At 51.8% G+C, this 21,570-nt stretch overlaps 1 long non-coding RNA gene across 1 annotated transcript; it reads left to right on the top strand.

Moving 5' to 3' along the window:
• The first annotated feature begins 10,791 nt into the window (after window positions 1-10,791).
• On the top strand, window positions 10,792-12,470 carry LOC115299913. Its single transcript, XR_003912407.1, has 3 exons — window positions 10,792-10,990; window positions 11,705-11,878; window positions 11,972-12,470. It is a non-coding gene; the product is annotated as an uncharacterized LOC115299913 (long non-coding RNA).
• Window positions 12,471-21,570: the final 9,100 nt, after the last annotated feature.

Raw genomic sequence — 21,570 nt, 5'->3', positions numbered from 1 at the left:
GGTGACGTCGTTAAATCTTTTGCTCAAAGTCGCACACAGGTACGATTGGCGGGGCCAGGATTCTGTCTTCTTTGCAGTATCAATCAAGTTTTTATTCCTTTTCTCCCCCTTTATGGGTTTGGAAATTGTATGTTCCATTTATCTTCTTTGCTGGTTAATCTTTCCGTTTTAATAAGCACACTTAACAGAGTCTGGAGTAAGTCAGTATCTCTCCTCTCCCTCTGATAAGATCTGAGAATACATCAGTTCTCACGCCTCTTCCCATCTTCGTGTGATGCTTTCAATCTCCTTTACACTCCAAATTAGTCCCGTCACTATGATTGTTGTCATTGCTCTTGTGGTAGGTATATGATCAGTGTATGTCAACCAGTTTCTCCCCTTAACACTATACTTGTGACTTACTCCTTCCTTCTCATAGCGAGGTCCTCCCTGAAATAAGTCATTTTATCAGTTCTCTCAGCAAGGTCCTGTAAGCAACATCTCCCAGACTTTGTTGGAAAATATCTTTCTTTCTCCCTCAAAGTTTTTGTGGATTTCAGAATTTTTTATTCCTTCAAATTTGTTATTTATCAGGAGTGACTGAAATTTAAAAAATATAATTGAAGGGCACCTGGGTGACTCAGTTGGTTCAGCAGTCAACTTCAGCTCAGGTCATGATCTCACAGTCTGTGAGTTCGAGCCCTGCATGAGGCTCTTTGCTGACAGCTCAGAGCCTGGAACCTGCTTTGGATTCTGTGACTCCCTCTCTCTGCCCTGTCCATATTTGTACTCTGTCTCTCTCTGTCTCTCAAAAACGGCTAATGTTAATAAAAAATATTTAATTTTATATAATTGAGTCCCATCACCATCATCAACATGGAAAAGCTTGAAGAGAAACCTGGTCATATGAGCTAGTACTTCCCACTTCAACCAGGATGTCCCTCACCACGCAACGACAGTGTAGCTAACACCAGAATTTGATAGCCCTAGCCCTTGACCCCGAAGGCATTATCCCATTGTTTCCTGACCTCTATTGTTGCTGCAGAGAAGTCTGTTGTCTTTCCTCAGTAGGTCATCAAGCCTTTCTCTGGTTGCTTTGTGTAATGCAATCTTTGTATCGATGCATATGTAACATACATGCAGAAATATGTCCAAGCCATAAGCATTCAGCCAGATGAATTTCCACAAAATAAACACAAAACTTACCAACAAACCAAGAAGCCCCCTTGTAATCACTTCACTACACCCCCACCAGGCATTACACGTCCTGACTTCTAACTGTAGAGAACACTTTGGCTTGTTTTGAACTTTATGTAACAGAATACTGTACTGTGTACTCTTTTATGTCTGGTTTCTTCTCTCCATGTTATATTTGTGATATTCATCCGTGTTGCATATGGTTTTGCCTTGTTCATTCTCATGGCTGTTTAGTACTGTAGCTCCTTTATCCATCCTGCTTTTATTGGACATTTGGTTAGTTTCCAGTTTGAGGCTATGATGAATACTGTTGCTGTGAAGATTCTGATTCACTTCTAGTGGCAAACAAATGGGCATAGAATCTGTAGCTGGGTCATAGGATAAGTGGACTTTAACTTTTTTTTTTTTTGAGAGACAGTGAGAGACAGTGCAAGCAAGGGTGGATCAGAGAGAGAGGGAGATACAGAATCTGAAGCAGGCTCCAGGCTCAGAGCTAGCTGTCAGCACAGAGCCTGACACAGGGCTCAAACCCACAAGCCATGAGATCATGACCTGAGCCAAAGCTGGATGCTTAACTGACTGAGCCACCCAGGCACCCCAGATTTTAACCTTTGTCGAGACCCCCAAAGTTTCCCCCAACATGGAGCCAGCTGATTGTCTCCCAGGCCATGAATGTGAATCCTGGTTACTCCGATCTTCACCAACACTTGGTTCTCTCATTCCCATCTTAGCCAATTCTTATATGCATATCATGGTATTACATCATAGTTTACATTTTCCTGGTAATCAATATTTGAGAAACTTCTCATATGCTAATAGATCATTTGTGTAATGTCTTTTGTAAAAGAAGTTGTTTTCCAATTTTCTATGGGTGATCTTTCTCGTCATTGTTGTTTTATAGGAACTCTCATTTATTCTGTGTATGAACCCATTGCCATATATTTGCAGTAGCGTGCTGGGAAACCAGCCCGGTGGGGGAAGGGAAGATAGGCTTTTTGCATTTGCCAATTTACATGGTGTTAAAACCCCACCTCGGCCAGTTTCAAGCTATGGACAGTTTAACAACAAACAGTTCTCCAAGCTTTTGAATATTTAACAAGTTGTCACAAGATGGTAAAGCTAGTCTCATCACTGGATATATATTTTTCCACTCTATGGTTGTCTATATACTTAATTTTTAATAAGGTCTCATTTATCATTTTTCCCTTAATCTTTGCCTCCTCCAGGTTCCTGGAGATACCCCTCTATAGAGTCATCTAAAAGATTTATTGCTTTACCTTTCACATTGAAATCTACAAGCCACCTCAGTTGCTCATACATGGTATAAGGTAGAGGTCAAGTTCCTTTTTTATTTAGTGTATGTATATTCTATTGACCTGGTTCCATTTATTGAAGAGACCATCTTTCCATGATACTTGAGTGTTACCTTTGCCATAAATTAGAGTATTCTAATGGATTTTTGGACTTTCTCCTGGTCTTTGATTTACTGCATTTTCACTATGATGTATCTAGATGTGGATTTATTTTGTAATAGGATTTTCACTTCAGTCTTAGATTTACAGAATTATTGCAAAGACAGTAGATTTGTATGTATTGCAAAATGATCCCCATGACAAAAGTTAACATCCATCACCATATACAGTTACAATTTTTTTTCCTTGTGACAACAATTTTTAAGACCTACCTGACTTCTCTAGTTTTAAGAGAGCATTTTATATGATTTCATTTGATCTTGTCTCTGCATGTATCTATTACACTTCTTTTTAAAATGAGTTTTGGGGCACCTGGGTGGCTCCATTAGTTAAGCATCCAGCTTTGGCTCAGGTCATGATCTCATGGTTTGTGGGTTCAAGCCCTGCATCAGGCTCTGTGCTGACAGCTCAGAGCCTGGAACCTGCTTCCGATTCTGTGTTTCCCTCTCTCTCTTCCCCTCCCCTACTAGTTCTCTGTCTCTCTCTGTCTCTCAAAAATAAACTAATAGTAAATTTAAAACATTTTTAATAAAATAAGTTTTAGTGGCTTTCCTAGAGTTTATCATATACACATTCAATGAACTGAAATGTGCCTGCAAATAACACAATATCAGTTCACATGTGGTAAAGGTACCTAGGTATTCCCAGCTCCCAACTCCCATCACTTATGCCAATGTCACTTATCTATATGCTATAATCACCCAATATAAAGTTACAGTTATTGAAGCAGTTTCTGATTAAGAATAAAAAAAGACAGTATTTGCTTTTACCTTCATTTGTTTCTTCTCCAATGCTCTTCCTTTCTTGATGTAGCTGCAAGTCTTGGACCACATCATCCTCCTTCTGCCTAAAGAAAAGATCTTAACATTTCTTGCCAGGCAGGCCTCCAACTGGCAAATTTCTTCAGCTTTTGCTTGTCCCATAAAGTGTTTCTTCCTTCTCCTTCACTTCTGAGGGAGGACTGTGGCACCCAAGGAGTTTCTTACCTTTACACTCAGCCTCTAGCAATTTGTCAGACTTATCCCGTAAGTGTTCCTACCTAATTATGGCCTGTAACAGCTTCTGCCCCAGGGAGACAGGGCTCAGGCGGTAACTCTCTGGTTCACCTGCCTGTCTAACTTTGGGGTGGCAATTTACTCTGCAACCTCCATCCCCTGAAGGAGCCAAGAAAAGGGGTTGATTTTCTGTATGTCCAATTCTCTTGTAAAAACGGAAGTGACGATTCCCAAGCTCTTGACCTGTCAGAGTAGAAACAGGAAGTCCTGTGGATTGCTCTGTCTTGTACCTGCTCAATTTCTTGAAACTATAAATTCAAGTCTTTTGGATATACTGTAAAAGTCACGGTCCTTATTGATTTGAGTGTTACTTTTTCAAGTTGTTCCTGCTTTCATGTTCTGGAACTCCCAATAGAGGGCTGATGGAACTTCCCATTCTCTCCTCTGTGACTCTGAATCTCTCCTCCACTGTTTCTTCTCCATTCCTTTCTGTGGTGCACTCAGGGTCATGTCCTCTTGTCTGCATTCCAGGTAATTGATTCTTACCCAGTTCTACCTAATCCACTAGCCAATCCATGCTGAGGACTTCTTAAATTGCAGTGATTATCAATCTCATTTTTAGATTTTCTATTTTTTCCTAATCAGTCAGTTCTTTATCATAGTGTCTTAGTCTATTCTTGGCCTTTCATATTTTTTAACATTCCTAATTTCTTTACAGATATGTTATACTTTTTATCAGAATTGCATTAATTTGAAGTTCTGGAGTTTTTATTGTCCTGGCTTACATGGTTACTAACTCTCACTGATGGTAAATTATTTTCTTATTTGCTTATACCTTGAATTTTTCACTCATCTTCAGTGAGGCTTTATCTGTGGGAATTCTAAGCGGAAGGTGTGTCCTTCCAGAACTTTTGTGCCTTGGCTGCTGCCAAATACCCCAGAAGCACCACCAGCTTGGGACCGATTGTATGTTAATTGCTTCATTTGGGGGTTCATGGATGACGCCCGGAGTATAAATTAAAACCACAAATCCAAGCACAGCACAGGCGTGCAGCCACAATCACCCAAGAGGCAGTCAATTTTCTTAAAGTCCAAGTGGAAACTGACACACTTCCCTGTTGTTTCCCATTTCTTGGAAGTGGATTATTTTTCTTGTCTACCCATCTTTAAAGCTCAACCCTTGGAAGGTCTCAACTTTATGCAACTTCTGGCACTGCACTCCAAACATCATTTTCTGTCCCGAGAGGGCATCAAGCCTCACCCCTCAGGCCGTGACTGGTTGACTCCACCACCAGCCTATGATATATATATATATATATATATATATATATATATATATATATGGTGGCTGCTCTATCCCTTGACATGCTTGCTACCTGGTTGCCAGCTCCTTTCCACTTCCAGGGAGGTCTGTCCCTTTCACCATATTTGATCAAGTGTTTCCAGAGTTCACAGAAGGAAAGTGTTTAAGAGCAGAAGTCAGCACGCAGTCCCCATGTTGGGTCCATCCTCAGCCCTGCCCACCCAAGGCTCATCCTTGGGAACATGCAAAGTCCATAGGACTGCATCTGGGGTTCTGTCCCTTGGCCTGTGTGTGCCTGGGCTTGTGTGGGTGGAAGTGTGTACTTTTGAGTCTGAAGTCCAGATCAGTGACAAATATGACTGTAAATTTAGGGGGCACTATATCCTGCTGGCTTTAGGGGAGGAGCTGAATGGATTCATCTAAGCTAAGGATATAGAGCTGCGCCCAGGCTCTGGCATTTATTAGGCGTGTAACTTTGAGCCAGTCATTTCCCCTCTCTGAACCTCGGTTTCCTCATCTGTAAAAGGGGGCAAATATAGATCAGCTTACAGAGTTCGGATTAACTAGGATGACACACATCTAGTTGTACCAAGCCAAGCACATAGTAGGGGCCTAGTAAGTGCACACAGAGCTCCGTCTCCATGTTCAGAGTCAGGTCAAACAGATCCAAGATCAAGGTGTGATCAAGAAGATTATGTTTGAGGGGCGCGTGGATGGCTTTGTGAGTTAAGCATCTGACTCTTGATTTCAGCTCAGGCCATGGTCCCAGGGGTGTGCAATCCAGCCCCACATCAGGCTCTGCCCTGGGCATGGAGCCTGCTTGGGATTCTCTCTCTCTCCCCCTCTGCCCTGCTCCCCTGCTTGCTATGTATATAAAGCAAAAGGAAATGAAAGGAAAAAAAAGAAAATAGAAGATGATGTTTGAGATCAAATTTCACCAGGTGGGAAGTAGAGGAAAAGGCTTTCCAGGCAGAGAGTACAGCATGTGCAAAGGTTAGAGACATCATAAAGTGTTCCAGGAGCACAGAATAGTTCTGTGTTGCTGTTGGGAGCAAGATAGAGGTGGGATGTGAATTCCAAGGACATGGAGGAAGACTTAGGGGATAAAAATGCAAAGGAAGACAATCCCACAATCCCACGGCTCACACTGAGCATGGGTGAGGCACTTGGAGCTTCTGTGAAGACCGACCCAGGGACGTGAGATGTCTGAGCTCAGCGGAGTCAGGAAGCAAAGCCTCGCTCTGCACCTGCCGCTCTCCAGGCTCCTGAGAGCGCAGGGTCCTTCCCCGCTCTTCCTTTCAAGTGGGTGTGGGAGGTCTGGACACAGCCCAGACAGGCCTCAGATGACCGCAGCTGAGCTCACAGGATGGAGGGGTGAGGGTGAGGGTGGCACAATATTACTGACCATCTGAATCACTTCACGTGTCTCACAACTAACATCTACTCAAGGGTTTCTATGCACCAAGCACTGTTCTGTGTATAAACTCAGTTAAGCCTCCCCAGAAGCTCACGAGATGTGTACCATTATCCCCCTCTCCCATTTTACAGATGAGAAAATAGGCACAGAGTTGAGTTGACTCAAGGGAAGGAGGAAGGTAGGGTGAGCGGCACGGACTGAGGACTCAGAGCACAGCACAGATCTCCGTCTGGCCCCTCACTGGCTGTGGCCTGGAACAGGTGACCCCCCACGTCTCTGTGCCTCAATGTCCCCTTCTGTACAATTGAGGATGGGATAGGACCGCTGCAGAACCCGGGGCATAGTAGAGGCTGGAGAGAAGAGCGCACCCCTCCCTCCCTGAGGCCAAGGTTGGCACCAAGCCCGCAGCCACTCAGCTCCAGGCACATTTGGGGTCAAAGATGCCCAGAGGCAGGTGCTGGGTCTGTAGGGACACCGTTTGACTGAGCTGGCCTCCTTTAGAACCTTCCCTGGAGATCTGCACCCATGTCACTTTGGGGGGCCACAACCACCTAGCCAAGGACAGTGGGCGCTCAGCGCCAGCCCTGAAACCCAGCAGAGGATCTGGGCACCCACCGCCAGAGGCAGGACTGCCAGATGCAAGCATCTCTTTGATTACTTTTTAATGAAAAACACGTTTGCCTCCAAACTGAAATTATATTGTCAGCAGTTAATTATCACTTGTCAAACAAGCGTGTGTCCAGATTGTGGGTTTAATTTCCATATAGGTTTGCAAATGCCTCGTTCCTCTTATTTGATGAGACCTCTCTAAGTGAGAGATACTCATTTTCGGAATTGTTCCTTTTTTTAAGCAGTTTTGTGTGTGTTGTTTTTTTTAATAAGCAGGTATCCTTGGCATCTGAGTCGGGCTCTTCACAAATAACAGAAAAGCACTCAGTGTCATTTAGGCCAAGAAACACGGGGAAGGGAGAGGGCAGGGCTGTGAGGGTGTCTCCGGGAACTTAGGGCACCCGGGCCGGATGCAGGCCTGGGACGAGGAGCTGGAGCCCCGGTGGGACCCCAGGCCCCGCCCGCTCACCCTCTCCCTGGCCGCCAGCTGTCTCACCGCAGTTTCTCTCCATGTATCTCTTCCCTTCTTCCCACCGCTTCTTGGCTTCTCTTTTCTTGTTACAGGAATAGCCCTCCTTCCTCCTAAAGACCCAGCAGATCTGGGTTCAGGTTCTGCCCCCGACTCACCAGTGCCCTTGGGTTAGCCCGTCATGTCCACAGAGCTGTCCTCTTGTGTGCAACACGGGGCCGGTACCTGCCTTGCCCACTCGTTGTGTAGAGTAAATGACATCTTATAAGCAAAGTGCTTTGCACATGGACAGTCATAGGGAGGGGTCACGTTCGCTGTTGCTGCCACTGCTGCAGTTATTACTGTCTTTGTAATGATAATAGGGCAGGCTCCTGAGCAGAATAGGGGTCCCTTCCTGGGGGGACAGGGACGGGAAAAGGTGCTGTCTGCCAGACCCTCGCTGGGTGGCCACGAGACCCAGAGCAGGGGCTGGGCGTCCTCAGCCTGGAGCTTCCTTGCCTGCAAAGTGGGGACAGTAACGTCAACTTTGCAGCAACGTGGTGGGGACAGAATGAGACCAGTGCGTCTGGCCAGTGACAGGTGTCTCCGTAAACCTCCCTTGCTTTCTGGCACAGGCCCTTGGCCATGGGACAGAACAGCGAGTGCCCAGCGAATGAAGAAAGAGGACATTAATGATATTTTTAATGGGATTATAGACCACATTACAGCTCGGTTTAGAATCCTCTCCAAAGGCCTGGAACCGGGGAGCTGGAATCTTTTGTAATTTTTATTTCTTTGTTCTTTTGGCTGATGTCTGTTTTCTCCAGTGAAACCGGAATTTCCAGGAGGCCAAAAAGTGAGTGTCTATTCATGATTGTCTCCAAAGCATCCAGCACAGCATGTGACACATAGAAAAACATCACAAATAAGTTACACCGATGAAAGAGACAATCCATGTAAACCACTCAGCTCAACACCTGGAACATTCTACGACCTCAATAAACTTCATGCATTATGACTGTTAACTTTCTATGGCTCAGGGTGTGTGAGGGCTGAGGGGTGGGAGAGAGGTGAAGGCGGAGGGGGACCAGGCTGGAGAGGTTGGCTGGGCCCCATGTCTAAGGGGGAGGGACCCCAAGAGGAGACTGGGGACACGTGGGGATGGTGTGACTGTAACTCAGGGAGGGAATGGGAGGGAGGCACTCTGTGTGACTCAGCAGGAGAACCCAGCCTGAGAACAAAGTGGAGCCCAGTTCTGTGAAGAGAAAACAGGCCTCAGTTTCCCCCATGTGCACCGCCCCCACCGACTCCCCTCCCCCCAGCTTTGATAACCCTTGAGTCTCCAATAAGTGCAGCAGCCTGAGTGCCTTTCAGGCCAGAGCACAGAGCCGCGGGGACATGCAGTGACATGTCCTATCCTGTCCGATGAGGACCCAGAGAGGCAGTGTGTGTGCCTGTCCCAGGGGCAGTCAGTGGGAGGACAAGGGCAGGGCTCTGGGAAGGGGTCTCATCCTCCCTGGGAGCAGAATCCACTCTCAGCTCCAGAGAGGGGGAGGACAGTAAGTCCAGCCTGGATTTGCATGTCACAGTCTCCGGTCTGGTCAACTCCATTGTCATGACTGATACTGCAAAGAAGGAGTGTTGGTTGAGGTAGAGGCATGAAGGTGGGGGTGGGGAGGGGGTGACACACCCACCCCCTCTGCCTCAGACAGACTCACGGCTTGCCTTCCTCCTCAGACCTGCGTTCTAGACCCACCTCTACCTCTCCTCTGGGCCAGGTGGGTTCTGCTCCCTGGGAAGAGGGGATGACACCGTGTTTGTCCCTCTGCCATCCACTCTAGGCCTCCCCCTTTGGGGGGCAGCCTTGACCCCACTTCTACCTGCAAGACTGAGAGAGACGATATCTTCCAGTAAATGGGAAAGACGGAACACGTGTCCCACTTGGATGCTGAAGGCAAAGTTGATACTCTGGAAAGCAGAGCCGAGGGGTGGAAAAACATGGGTCCTCAGTCGCACAACTGAGATGCTAGATCAAGCCTTGCCTGAGACCTGATCCACCTCTCACCTTGATAGCTTAAGCCCTTGTGCACTGGGCTTTCTGCTGCCTGCTCTGGGCCCCAGCTTATCCGTCCACAGCAGGAAGTAGTTTCTCTGAGGGCTCAAATGTCCGCCAACTGCATTGGGATGAAGGTTTCTAGGAGTTAGCAAGTGCTCCAAGCCCCTGAGAAGCTCAGAGCCTATTTCTGGTATCCACGCAGAATTCACTCACTCATTCATTCAGAATAAGTCAAATATGTATTTGTTCCGGGGCCTCTGCAAGGTGCAAGGTTAACCTCCAGGGGACACATGAGTCAGTGATCTAGGAAGGGGAACAGTGACAGCAAGGAGGGCATTGCAGGGGTCCAGCTGGAGCTGATGGAGGTCACACAATGTCATGGCCACGGGCACATGCAAAACAGAAGACTCGAGAAGAATCTAAGAAGGGGGGTGGACTGGACTGGATGGCACGTGCATGAGGGATGAGTGTGTGCCCGTGTGTGCATGGGGGTGTTTGTGTGTGTGTGTCTGTCTGTCTGTGCACGTGTGTGCTGTGCCGCGTGTGTGCTGTGCCTGTCTGCACACCTGTCTTCACCTACAGAGGCCCCATCCCCCGAGACCCCCCTGCTCCCTCTCCAGCCGTAATGGATAGAACTGCTGTTCTCATGTCTAATCATTTCCTGCAATTGGCAGAATGGTTTCTTTGGCTCCTGAAAAAGGGACCACCCAGTCAGCTCGGCTCCTTCTTTCTTTGCTGTCTTATAGTTAAACAAAGAAAAGAATGAGAAAAGTGATAAACTATCCTGCAGGGGGAGGCAAGATGGAGAAGCAAAGCAGCCGAGGAGCCCGAGGGGGATTACAGGGAAATGATGTGAGCGAGTCATTTAACCAAATTCTATTTTAATGAAGGATGAGCCCTGCTCACTTGCTAATGCGCCAGCCCCACTGGCTCCTGTGTTAGGTGTCCTTCCCTTCGAGGAGGGCACGTGAACTGAATGCTCACCCTCCCGACCCCTGCTAACCTGCACACACCTGGGGCTTCTGGCTCCCTCCTGATCACCCAGGCAGCTGTAGGGAGACCCTGTTCACATCCCTCAGAACACGCGGGCCCAGGTCCCCTGTCCCCATCCCTCCCTTCCTCGACCCACAAGGTCCTCCCGCTTCCCAGGGCCCTGGACAGGCTGGGGGCCCTGCCCGTGCACCAAGTACAGAGCTAGGTTCTGGGGTGCGGGGTGACTAAGGCAGTCTCAGTCTGGATTCCGTGGGGTTTCCTGTCATAAAGGACGGGCTGACATGAAAGCAATGACTACATAAATAATCAGCTATGACATGATGAGAACCACGGGGTCCCACCTTGTTGGGGGAGCTTCCCAGAGGAAGTGATACTTCTATGCACAGATGTGACAGTCACATAGGAGTCAGCCAGGTGAGACGCCCTGGAGGATGCTCCTGGCGAAGGGAACAACACATGCAAAGGCTCAGAGGTTCAAGTGCAGAAGAAAGGCCTGTGCAGTTTGACCACCTTGAAGGGGGGTATGTGGCAGTGCTGAGGCTGCAGAGACAGGTGCAGCCAGACTGCCCTTGGCTGTAAGGCCTTTGGAGCCAATGACCCTGGGGCAAAGAGCCCTTCAGGATATGTAGGGGGTAAATGAGGGGAGGGGGCTCCCACTGTAGGGAAGGGAAGGGCGAGACTTGAGCCTGACCATGCAGATGGCTCCAGGCCCAGGGAGGAACATGGGGGCTGTGGGTGGGGAGGGCTGCAGGGGGTGTGGGGAGGAGATAGGGGCTCAGGATCCCTAGGGGACAGTGCCCTGTGCTTCAGGGGCTGGGGGGTGCGGAGCAGGGCAGGGGTGTCTCTTCCCGGAGTCTCCCATTGACCTGGCCACTTTGGGGCAGTGACAGGAGCAGGGTCAGGGCAGAAGGCCCCTGCACGGATTTGGGCACAGTGGTGGAGGGGGCAGGGTGGGAGCCTGTGGAGCCGAGAAGGTCTCAGATCTGGGAGTCCGTGAACAGGACCTGAGGATTATTCCCTCCCTAAATAGTAGCCATTTTCGGTTCGTAAAACATCATACTATTTCACCCCACATTTCCTTCCATTATGGGAGACTTTTCCAACAAAACAGAAATTTAGAGGAAGGTTAAAGAAGGGAGAAAACCATTGCAATGTTACACATGATAGTAAGAAAGAAGGAAACTGTTCAACAGTGGGAGGTAGGTGGGAACATCAGTCAAATGGACTATTTCCAGGAATATAAAGAGACGGAACCCGGTCAGACCTGAGTGTCGAAGTGCGCGTGCAGCGTGGCTGGGCTCGCTGAGACCCGGCCGTCCTTCCGGCGCCCCACGGGACCGCGCACGTCCCTGTTGCCTGGGTGGAGAAGTGCCCTTGTGACCTGCTTTGGCCGAGAAACGAGAATAGAGGTGGGGAGAGAACCTTCCAGGAGGGAGCATAGGGCATTTAAGGGTCAGAGCTCAGTTCTCATGTCCGTTCTTCCCCGTCACCGTGACGGACAGAGAAGTGCATGGGGACGTGCTGACACCCTAGGACGGTGGCGCCCCATCGGCCTGGTCCCCAGGTGCCTGAGGTGAGCGGAGCCCTCCCCTGACCACAGCAACGTGTGACAGGAGCGAGAAATGACCCCCACTGTTCTGGAAGCCGTGTGCCGTCGCTCCGTATCCTAGCTCCCCTGACGGCGACGTGGAAACAGCGTCTGTGGTGAAACAAAGAATGAAGAAAGGCATCAGTAATTTAATGGCCACTGTCTCCGAGAGGCGGAGCATCAGGTGACTGACATGCTCTCATATTTACCATTTTGCACTTTCCAAGCGCCTCCCGGGGCACGTGCCTGACTTGTACCGAGGGGAAGGAGGAGTGTCATTAAGGAGAACGCGCGGCCACCGAGGACAGCCCTGCCCAGGGGCTGCGGGCGCCTGTCCCTCACCTCTGCCTCCCAAGCACTGAGCCTCTGTCCTGGTCAATTAGCCCTTTATTATAGATCGTTTCGTTCTCTAATTGTCCACCCTGCATAATTTAGCACGCCGTACACGGTCTCGTTCCCAGACGGTTAATCTAGTGTCCCTTGGCCTGGGTTTCTTATCGCTCAGCGCAGCAGTGACAGAAAGGGAGAGCTTTCAGGGCCGCTCAGCGCCGCACTCCCACGGGGCCCAGAATGATAACGTCATTCTAAAAAGCAGATACTGCTTTACAGGCAAGGATGGGGAGCCCAGAGAGGCGGAGAAATTCCCAGAAGTCACGGTCTCAAATGATTTGACCTTAGGAATCTGCCTCCCGCTAATAAGCCCTCGTCAAACCCTTACATAACCCTACGTGGTCAGTATTATTGTGCCCGTTTGAGAGGGGGAAACTGATGAGGCTCCGTCACTGACCCACGTCACACAAGGAGTGAGGACTGGAGGCTGACTGCACCCACGCCCATGGGATGGGAAGCTCATTCTCTTCTCACCGCCCCTGTGACGGGAGGCCCGGGTGGGGTGGGGGCAGACCCTCCAGGTTCAGGGGAAGCTGCTCTCCTATGTGCACTCAGGGCCAGAAAATCGCCAGCCCTGACACAGCAATAGCAGTGGTGATAGTAACAGACCTCATCAATAGAGTGTTCATGGGACTGTTGAGCCAATGACTATCCTACCCCATCCATAGAAGTCTGGCCTCCATCCCATAAGGCAGACCCTTTCATTTTTTTTCAACTCCCATGTGAGGACACTGAGCTCAGAGAGGTTAAGTAATTCCCTGAGATCCCATAGGAAGAAAGTGGCAGAGCCCAGACTGGAAACCAGGGTGGGTCAAAGCCTGTGGTCTAACCCATGCCTGGGGCCATTAACAGGGATGGAGCCCCCACTGTGGGAATTTGGAGTCCAAGGACAGTGCACCGACACCCAGGGGACACCCTGTCCTGAGAGCAGGGAGGGGAGAGAGAAGGAGGTTCCAGCAGGGAAGGGAGGGAGGAGCCTGGACCTCAAGCAGCTAAGGAACACTCACCACTTGGGAGAGGGGCTCTCTGCAGGGGTCCCCGTGACACAGGGCAGCCACACAGGGGCAGCGTCGCTCTGTGACTGCCGAGACCCATCAGGCGTGCGTGTGGACTGTGGCTGCCTGGGCTCTAGGACTCGCTGCGGGTCCCAAGTCTGGCAAGAGTTTCCCACCAGCTTAACTATTCTAAGTCACTGTCATGGCCAATAACCCTTGTGACAGCCATAAACTCAGACCATCTGAAGCCAGCCCGGAGAAGGGAGGAGCTGAAGATGGTCTGGGTGGGATTCGAAAGGGAAGAAGGGGTAACCAGAGGCCTGGGGGAGACAGCTGTGAGGACTGGTTGCCTGCTCTGGAGAGGGGCCTCCCCCCAAAGGAGGCTACCCCCCAGATATGAGGATCAGAGACTACTGAAGGGAAGTAACAAGTTATCATCGTTGGACATAAAAACATGCACGACATTAAGACAGAATCGTCAAAACCACACAGTATGGTTCACAAAACAGGAAAATAGTGGGATGGTCAATGGGACATTGTCAGACACTTAGAGCATCACAGAATCCGGGGAGGCCTGGGGGGCTCAGTTGGTTAAGTGCCCGACTTCGGTTCAGGTCATGATCTCACAATCTGTGAGTTCATGAGTTCGAGCCCCATGTTGGGCTCTGTGCTGACAGCCTAGGGCCTGCTTCCAATTCTGTGTTTCCCTCTCTCTTTGCCCCTCCTCTGCTTGCTCGCACTCTCTCTCTCTCTAAAATAAATAAACATTTAAAAATTTTAAAAAACTCAGAATCTTGGACACGGCGCATCAGCATCTTGGACTCTGAGTGATTGGGATGGAGTGAGGGTCAATAGTGGGGGCACCGACCTGGCCTGGACCTAAGTCTTGGCTCTGCCCCTTACCAGCCCTGGGAGCACTCACTCACCTCATTGAAAAAGAAGAAGGACTGAAGGTGTGGACCTTATAGAACAAGTGAGTCCTAAGGGGCACAAACGAGTGGTATTTAACAGCAAAGCATATGACAGAGACAGAGACAGAGAAATAGAGACGAGACAGAGGCAGAGATAGAGACATAGAGAGGCAGATAGACGTGTCTATATGATATGTGGCGTATAGGACCTGACACGTGTGTGTGTGCACGTGTGTGTGCGTGCGTGTGTGTGTGTGTGTGTGTGTGTGTATCAGGCATGGCTGCAAAGAAACCTCAGAAATCGAGCAAAACCCAGGCCAGGGCCCTCACCTCCAGCTGCCCATTAGAATTACCTGGAAGATTTAAAACAGCCTGATGCCTGGGCCCCATGAGGACAGGGCTGCCCAGGACAATGGCTGTGACCCGCTTCCCTGGCCACCTTGTACTCTCCACACAGGCCACAAGGGCAAGACAGTCGGAGCTGGTAAGTTTTGGCCAAGTGCCCTGAGGTCCTCTGAGAACATGGACTCGTCTTCCTCGGGGTGAGAAAACTGCCGGTGATAAAACTGTATCCACGCGATTGGCTTCTCCCCACCAGACCAGCCCACAGCCCATGTCACATTGTCGTCTGGCCCTTTGGTTTTGGTGTCTTCCTCTGGGACATGGGGTGTGAGGAGCTGGTATTTGATGTCATTTTGGGGCCTAAGAAGCAAACTGACTCCCCATCTGTATCTGGTGACCTTTAGCAGGCGATATGGGCTTTGTTGCCCCCCATGTCCTGAGCCCCCAGAACACAGCCAAGCATGCAGTAGGTGCTCAATAAATAAATGTCAAATGGACAAGCTAAAAGGAAGAATTACACTTAAGAGGCAGAAACAGCAGCAGGCGTGGCCGTGGACAGAGACAGGAGGTGACTTCCTCACTCTGAACCCCCTGCACCTCTGTTCCACCAGCTGTGAAGCAGGAGGGGGATGGGGCAGCACCAGCCTCAGAGCCCACAGACTGACATACGGAGTTCTGCAGTGAAACCCTTTGTCTAATGCAATCATACGGGACCGGTGCTCCTGCCAGGGAGTCCCGCAGGGAAGGGGGGCTGGTGGAGTAGAGTGAGGTAAGCCTGATCCCAGGGGCCCTAATGCTGGGATGAGGTACTGGCTGGGAACGCCAGCCTCCTGGGCTCAGCAGCAGCAGGACCTGGTGGGGGCAGGGGCAAGGGTGGGAGGTGCTTGTTGGAGGTGTTCATCACCACCTGGCATTGTCCCCTGGGTCCCCCCAGGTGCCCATCACCACCTAGCATTGTCCCCTGGGCCCCTGGGTCCCCCCAACCAGCAACAGCTGGATCCCCCGGGGCTAGAGTGGAGCCTGAGGCAGGTCAGGCACTCCGCACACTGTTGGGTGGGAGAGTGAATGAGTGAATGGGCCTCAGTTTCCCCAGCTGGAAAAAGGGGAAGTCACTGTCTGTGGTCTTTCCCAGGCTGGTCCCCTACAGACTGGGCCACCTCTTTGGGAAGCCAGAGGGACCGGGAAGGCTGAGAGGGTGATGGGTGTAGACCTGAGTGAGCAGGGCTGGGCTGCACGTTGGTCCCACACCAGGTGCCCCGGCTCAGGTCATGGGCTGCCTAGGAGCTTCCGTGTGGTTATTACATCGAGATGCGCCTGTAGGTGTGTAACTGTCAGCAGCGGTCTCATAGATGTCGGTAAATCTATAAATACGGAGTGTAATTATCCATCATTAGCATATGCTTATGTTCTGTATAAGCGCATATTGTTTCCCCAAGAATGCAAGCTGCCACTTCACCACCAAGACAAGTGACACCAGCCATCACTGATGTCGCAGAAGGTGGCTGTTCATCGTCCTGGAGGGGAGGGACAGCCAAGACGGTAGCAAGTCTTGCACCAGGGAGGTTTGGGGCCCTGGAGCTCAGGAGGGGCACAGGGCAGGGTAAGGAGATAGGACAGGCCCCCGCCACCAGCCTGTACCCTGGTGACAGTCAACCTGGAGGGAAGGGGTTCCCTGAGCACCTGCCTGTGCCGGCTCCACCGGGCCCTGCGCTGAGTCAAAGCACAGTGGCTGAACAATCCTGGAGCCCTGGCTGCCCTCACTTGACCTGGGGGTCATCCTCCTGAGCCTCAGTTTTCTTAGCTGTAAAATGGGGATGAAAATAGCTCCCTCTTCGCAGGCGGCTCTGAGGATGAAGTGACCGGGGACGTGTGAAGGGCGCCAGCACACACAAGAAGTGCTCACTGGTAGGAACTCATCTCCCCGCTATTGTCACCCCGGGACTGTCACAGAGGAGGCTGCATGCATGGGCCCATTTTACAGATAGGGCTGATCGCTGCAATAGCCAACAACTGTCACCCCTCACCCCAGGTGCCTACAGGTACGACCCTTGTCCCCTTCACGACCACCCTTCTCAGCAGGTGCTGTCATGGTCCCCACTCCACATGGGAAAGACCATGCCATGGACCAGATTCCACAGCCCATGGAGGACAGAGGCTCAGTGTGGGACTCCCTGTCCCCAGAGCCTGGGCTTGGTCACCACCCCAGAGCCCACACTACCTACCTGGGACCCTGAGTCACAGCACCAATGAGAAAACGGTGCACACGGGTGCCCCCCCCTCCCCAGACCCACCCCTCGAAGAGCCCTGGGCTTTTTCTGTAGCCACAGGCTCAGCCCTGGGGGGCCTTCCTGGCCCAGGGTGAAGCCAAGCCTGGCACACCCCTTCCTTCTCCAGATTTGGTTTCAGGAGGGGGCGTGTGACCCCAATCTAGTTGCTGAGGTGTGAGGAAAATCTGCTGGTGCATGGAATGCTCCTGGAAAATGGCTTTTCTGCCTCACTCGACTCCGCTCTTCTAGACTTGAATGCCTTTATATGAGACAATGTTTGGAGCTGTGGCAGCCATCTTGCAGCCCTGAGGCAAGAAGCTAATGAAAAAGGCCACCACAGCCAAGGATGACAAATAAGAAAGAGGGAAAGGCCCTGGTTTATGGCCTCACTGAGCGTCTGACCAACTCTGGAACCGCCTCCTTCCAGAACCCTTTTACGTACAATCATTCCAGGTCTCAGGTGATTGGGGCATCATTGTTGGATCTTCTGCTACAAGCCGCCCAAACCATTCTAATCAAGGGAAGCGCCTGCTCTGTGCCCAGCACCACATCTCTCATAAGAGCCGTGGCCTTTCGACTACACCCATCTCTGCCGTCAAATCCTGAAGTCCTGCAAAACTGTGTCCTGTAGGCCCATTTCTGTAACCCCAACCTTCGTACAGATCATGGCCCACAGTGAGCCCCAACACCCATGGAGTGAGTAACATGAATGAACTCATGAATGAAGGCATGCATGAAATCAAATGCAGCTCTTTGCAAACTGTAAAGGGCTGGGCCCCAGTGCAGGATTCAGATCTGAAAGGTGGGCGGCGATGGGGGACGGAAGCAGGGCAGGGTGGAGAGCGGGGGTTAGCGGGAAAGCGGCAGCCCCCCGTCTCCATCAGGGGTGAGGCACCCCCATCCTCCCAGGTGCCCCCATCTCTCCATCCTGCCGCACGGCACACGGACCCTGGGTCTGCAAAGCCCCCTGCACACCCGGTGCGCTGCCAGCCCTGGGCCGCCAGGGCCTCTGACAGCGAGCACCTCTCTCCCCGACAGACCCCGCGAGGCAGGCTCTGTGCTCTGTCATTTCCCCCCAGACACCGTCCTGAGGCACCGGCTGGTTATCGTGAGCCCAGCCATGCTCCTTTGCTGCGCTCTTCTGTAAGAGACGGAGGACGGAGCTCCAGAAGACGAGGTGGGGGTCTGTTGAGTTGAGGGGGAATAAGGAGAAAACATTCAGGGTGAACAGGCTTGAGAATTTCAGCACCAAGGTTCACAGGGACACTGGATTAAAGAATCATTTCAAGTGATTTTGCCATCAGGGTAAGAGATCCATCTCCCCCTAAACACTTTACTTTGAGAGCCGGCCTCAAGAGACTTGACGGAATTCATTTATCCGGCGGACAAGACATCAAGGCATCAAACACAGTGCATCCCCCATGAGAGCGCAGGTAGCCACCAGGTGCGATGCGCTCCGCCCAGAGCGACGTGCCTGGACAGACCCTTCCCTCTTTCCTACTTGGCTTCCTGCACTGTTGAGAAGTGAGGCCCGTAATGGCCCCGGGGCTCTCTGCTGCCAAGGTCCCATGGAGGGGAGGGCCCGGAAGGGGCTGCAAGGTGCCCACAAGATGTGAGAATGAAAGAGGTCCCCAGGCCTGAGGGTTCAGGGGATGCAAAGGGGCAGAGCTGAGAAGAGAATAGGCTTGGGGACAGGCCAGGGAGCGGCTGGGCCCCATTTTCTGGTCCCCGGAGCTGGCCGATGGGCGTCCTGGTCCCCTTCTGCTGCAGGCACTGCTGGGCCACGGGGAAGCCACAAGGAGGAAGCCAGCTCTGGCACAGACTCTGCTCCTGATCAATGACAGATTCAAGATCCTTGTTAGGACTAATCAGCTGTCCATGAACTGTCACACCCTGTAATGATGTGTCCATTTAAACACTCCCAGGAGTGCTGAGGAGCCCCAGTGGGTCACAGGAGGTCTCTACCCTGTCCCTGGGACCATCCATGTAGACCCAGGAGGCTCATCCAGAAGACAAGGACTTTAGAGAGCTCACTCTCCTGGCTGTGGCCTGTTACTAGCGCTAGGAATTTGGGCTAAATTCGGCTGAGCCCGTCTCCTCGGCTGGAAAAGCAGCCAGCACTGGCATCTCCCTCAGACCTTCAAAGGGTGAATGACAGACCACGCCTCTGGGGCTCCATCCCGACCTGTGAGCCGGTGCCCAGAAAACCAGCCACCTCTGCTGCCTCCCTCCCCTCTCTTCCCCCCTGCCCACCCTGCCTTCCTGATTCCAGCACACAAGTCAATAAAACAGCAAGAGACTTGAGCCCCTCTTGCACTGAGCTAAGTCTCCATCCTGTTTTCTCATTTATTCTATTGGTCTGCTATAGGTTCTGCTATTGGCCCCATTTTACAGATAAGGACACTGAGGCCCAGAGAGTAGAGTGATGTGAAACGTTACACAGCGATAAGAGGTCAGATCACAGCCCTTTACTTTTTTTGCAAGTTGCAACTGGCAGACCCCATGCGAGCTGCCTCTGAGCAGAAGGGTGGCTTCAGATCCGGACAGCGCCCACCCATCCTGTCCCGGTAAACCCCGCATCAGCATCACCCAGCCCGATGGGGCCCAAGTCCTGCCCAGGCCTCCCCACCACCCTGGCATTTCGAGAACTGTTCAACAGGTGATGCACGGGTCTGACATGTCGGTTTGTATGAGTTGCACCCAGGCCAGCTTTAATGGCTCCGGATAAAGATTTCACCTCTGAACAGGTCCTTCCCCTCAGAGACACCTGAGTGCTCCATGCTCATCAATTACCCAGAGGTGATGACAGCCGGGGACCAGGCCTGTCACCTCACATCTGAACCGGGAGGAAGCATGACCACAGACTATGCCGGGTTGGCTGAAGTTTCCCCTGGTGCCCTTTGCCTATTCTCCCTCTTCAGATTCAAGGTTGAGAGCTGGACTGCGGAGAAAGAACCCCTGAGTCCAAACCCCAGCTGTGTGACCTGGGACAGAGACCTTGACCCCTGGGGACCCAGTCTCCCCATCCATTAGCTATGGTTATTGTTACCGATGTCCTCAGCCCCCTCCTTCAACCCCTGCCAACCCCGTCCCGTCACATCCCACCTCCGGAGCCCACACCTTGCTCCTGGACACCTGCCCCTAGTCCCCAGGGGGCGCCGGCTCCCAGAGGCTTTGGGGCAAGACCCCAGGGATGGTGCCCATTTCCCAGATGTGAAGACAGAGGCTCCAGGATGGAAGTACCTACGTGAGGTCACACACACTGAAGGCCAAGCCAGGATTCCACAGACAGGCCTGTGACTCTAAATCCTAAAATCTTGCTGCTGTGCCACATCGAGGGATCCTGGGTGACTTCTATGCACCCTTCCCCAGGCTGGCTGCCGCGGCACTACAAGGAAGAGGTGCCCAGGAAGCCAGGACCACCCCCTCCTTTTCTGGGAAGTTCAGAGCCAGGGTCTCTGTGAACCCACACCTCCTCCGCCAAGCCTACAGGGGTGACACTTACCTGTGTCCTTCCCTGTGTCAGTCTCGGCCCATGGAGAGCTAAGAAAGCACCCGGGCCCACAGAAACACTCACCTGTCCCCCGGGGAACCCAGAAAGCCTTGTGTCCCAGGCGCAAGGGCAACCCAGCCACCCCTGCGTGCCCTGTCCTTGGGCAGCTGAGGCTACCATGCAGCCCACCTCATCGCCAGCAGATTCACCTTTTACCAGCCTGCTCCCTCCCACCTGCCTGCACTCCTCCCTCCGCCCCTACACCCCTCCTACAGGCGCCCCCCTCTGGTCAGTCTGCAGCACGACTGCATTCTTTCATTCATCAGTTATCACAGGACGTACAGAGATGAAAACAAATAATAAATGTCCGCGGAGAGGCAGCAGGATCACACTCTCTCTCCAGCTTCACGGCCTCCTCCCACCCCATCGACTCCTCCCTGGACCTCTCCGCAGTCTCCTCTGCCTCCTGCTGCTGCTGTTCACGGCCTGCTGGCCTTTCCCAACCGCTGCCCGGAGAGAGAGTTCACTGCAGAAATCTCCTTGTGCCTCCCTCCTTCAAACACTCAGTGGCTCCCCAGTGCTCTCAGGATGGAAACAGGGGAGCTCCCACAGTTGAGGAGGACCTGCAGGGCCTGGCCCTGTGCCTCCCTCACCTCGTGGGTCCTCCGCCATTCCCCTCACCTGTCTCCTAGGCGACAGGTGCTTCTCGCTCTCCCCCTGAGCTACACCCACTGTTTGGTCACATTCAGGACCTCCCTGCCGACCCTGCACGCACTGAGCGCCCCCAGTGGCTGCACCAACACTCCATTTGCCCAGGAGTGTCCCTGCGTCCCTCCCAGGCCCACCCAGGACGCGGGTGGGTCCTGCTCCTCGAGAACATCGTTTCCCAATCACCGGACACAGGCCGTAAAGTCAGGACCTTGTATCTTTGATGAGCAGGTGCTGCAAAGCCCCTGGAATTTCAGAGATTCTGGGAAGGGGGGAAACACTCAGCCAAAATGCAGTGGGAGGGAAGGAAAGCATAGGGCTGTGTAGGGAGATTAATCCATCGCTCAGACCTGACAGAAATATGCTCAATTATTTTGTATTGCATTTCATTGGAATGTACATGCCGT

The sequence above is a fragment of the Suricata suricatta genome, chromosome 8 (genome assembly GCF_006229205.1).
Source record: "Suricata suricatta isolate VVHF042 chromosome 8, meerkat_22Aug2017_6uvM2_HiC, whole genome shotgun sequence".
NCBI lineage: Eukaryota > Metazoa > Chordata > Mammalia > Carnivora > Herpestidae > Suricata > Suricata suricatta.
Note: the sequence above shows the minus strand (reverse complement) of the source record. Positions and strands in the feature narration are given on the sequence as shown.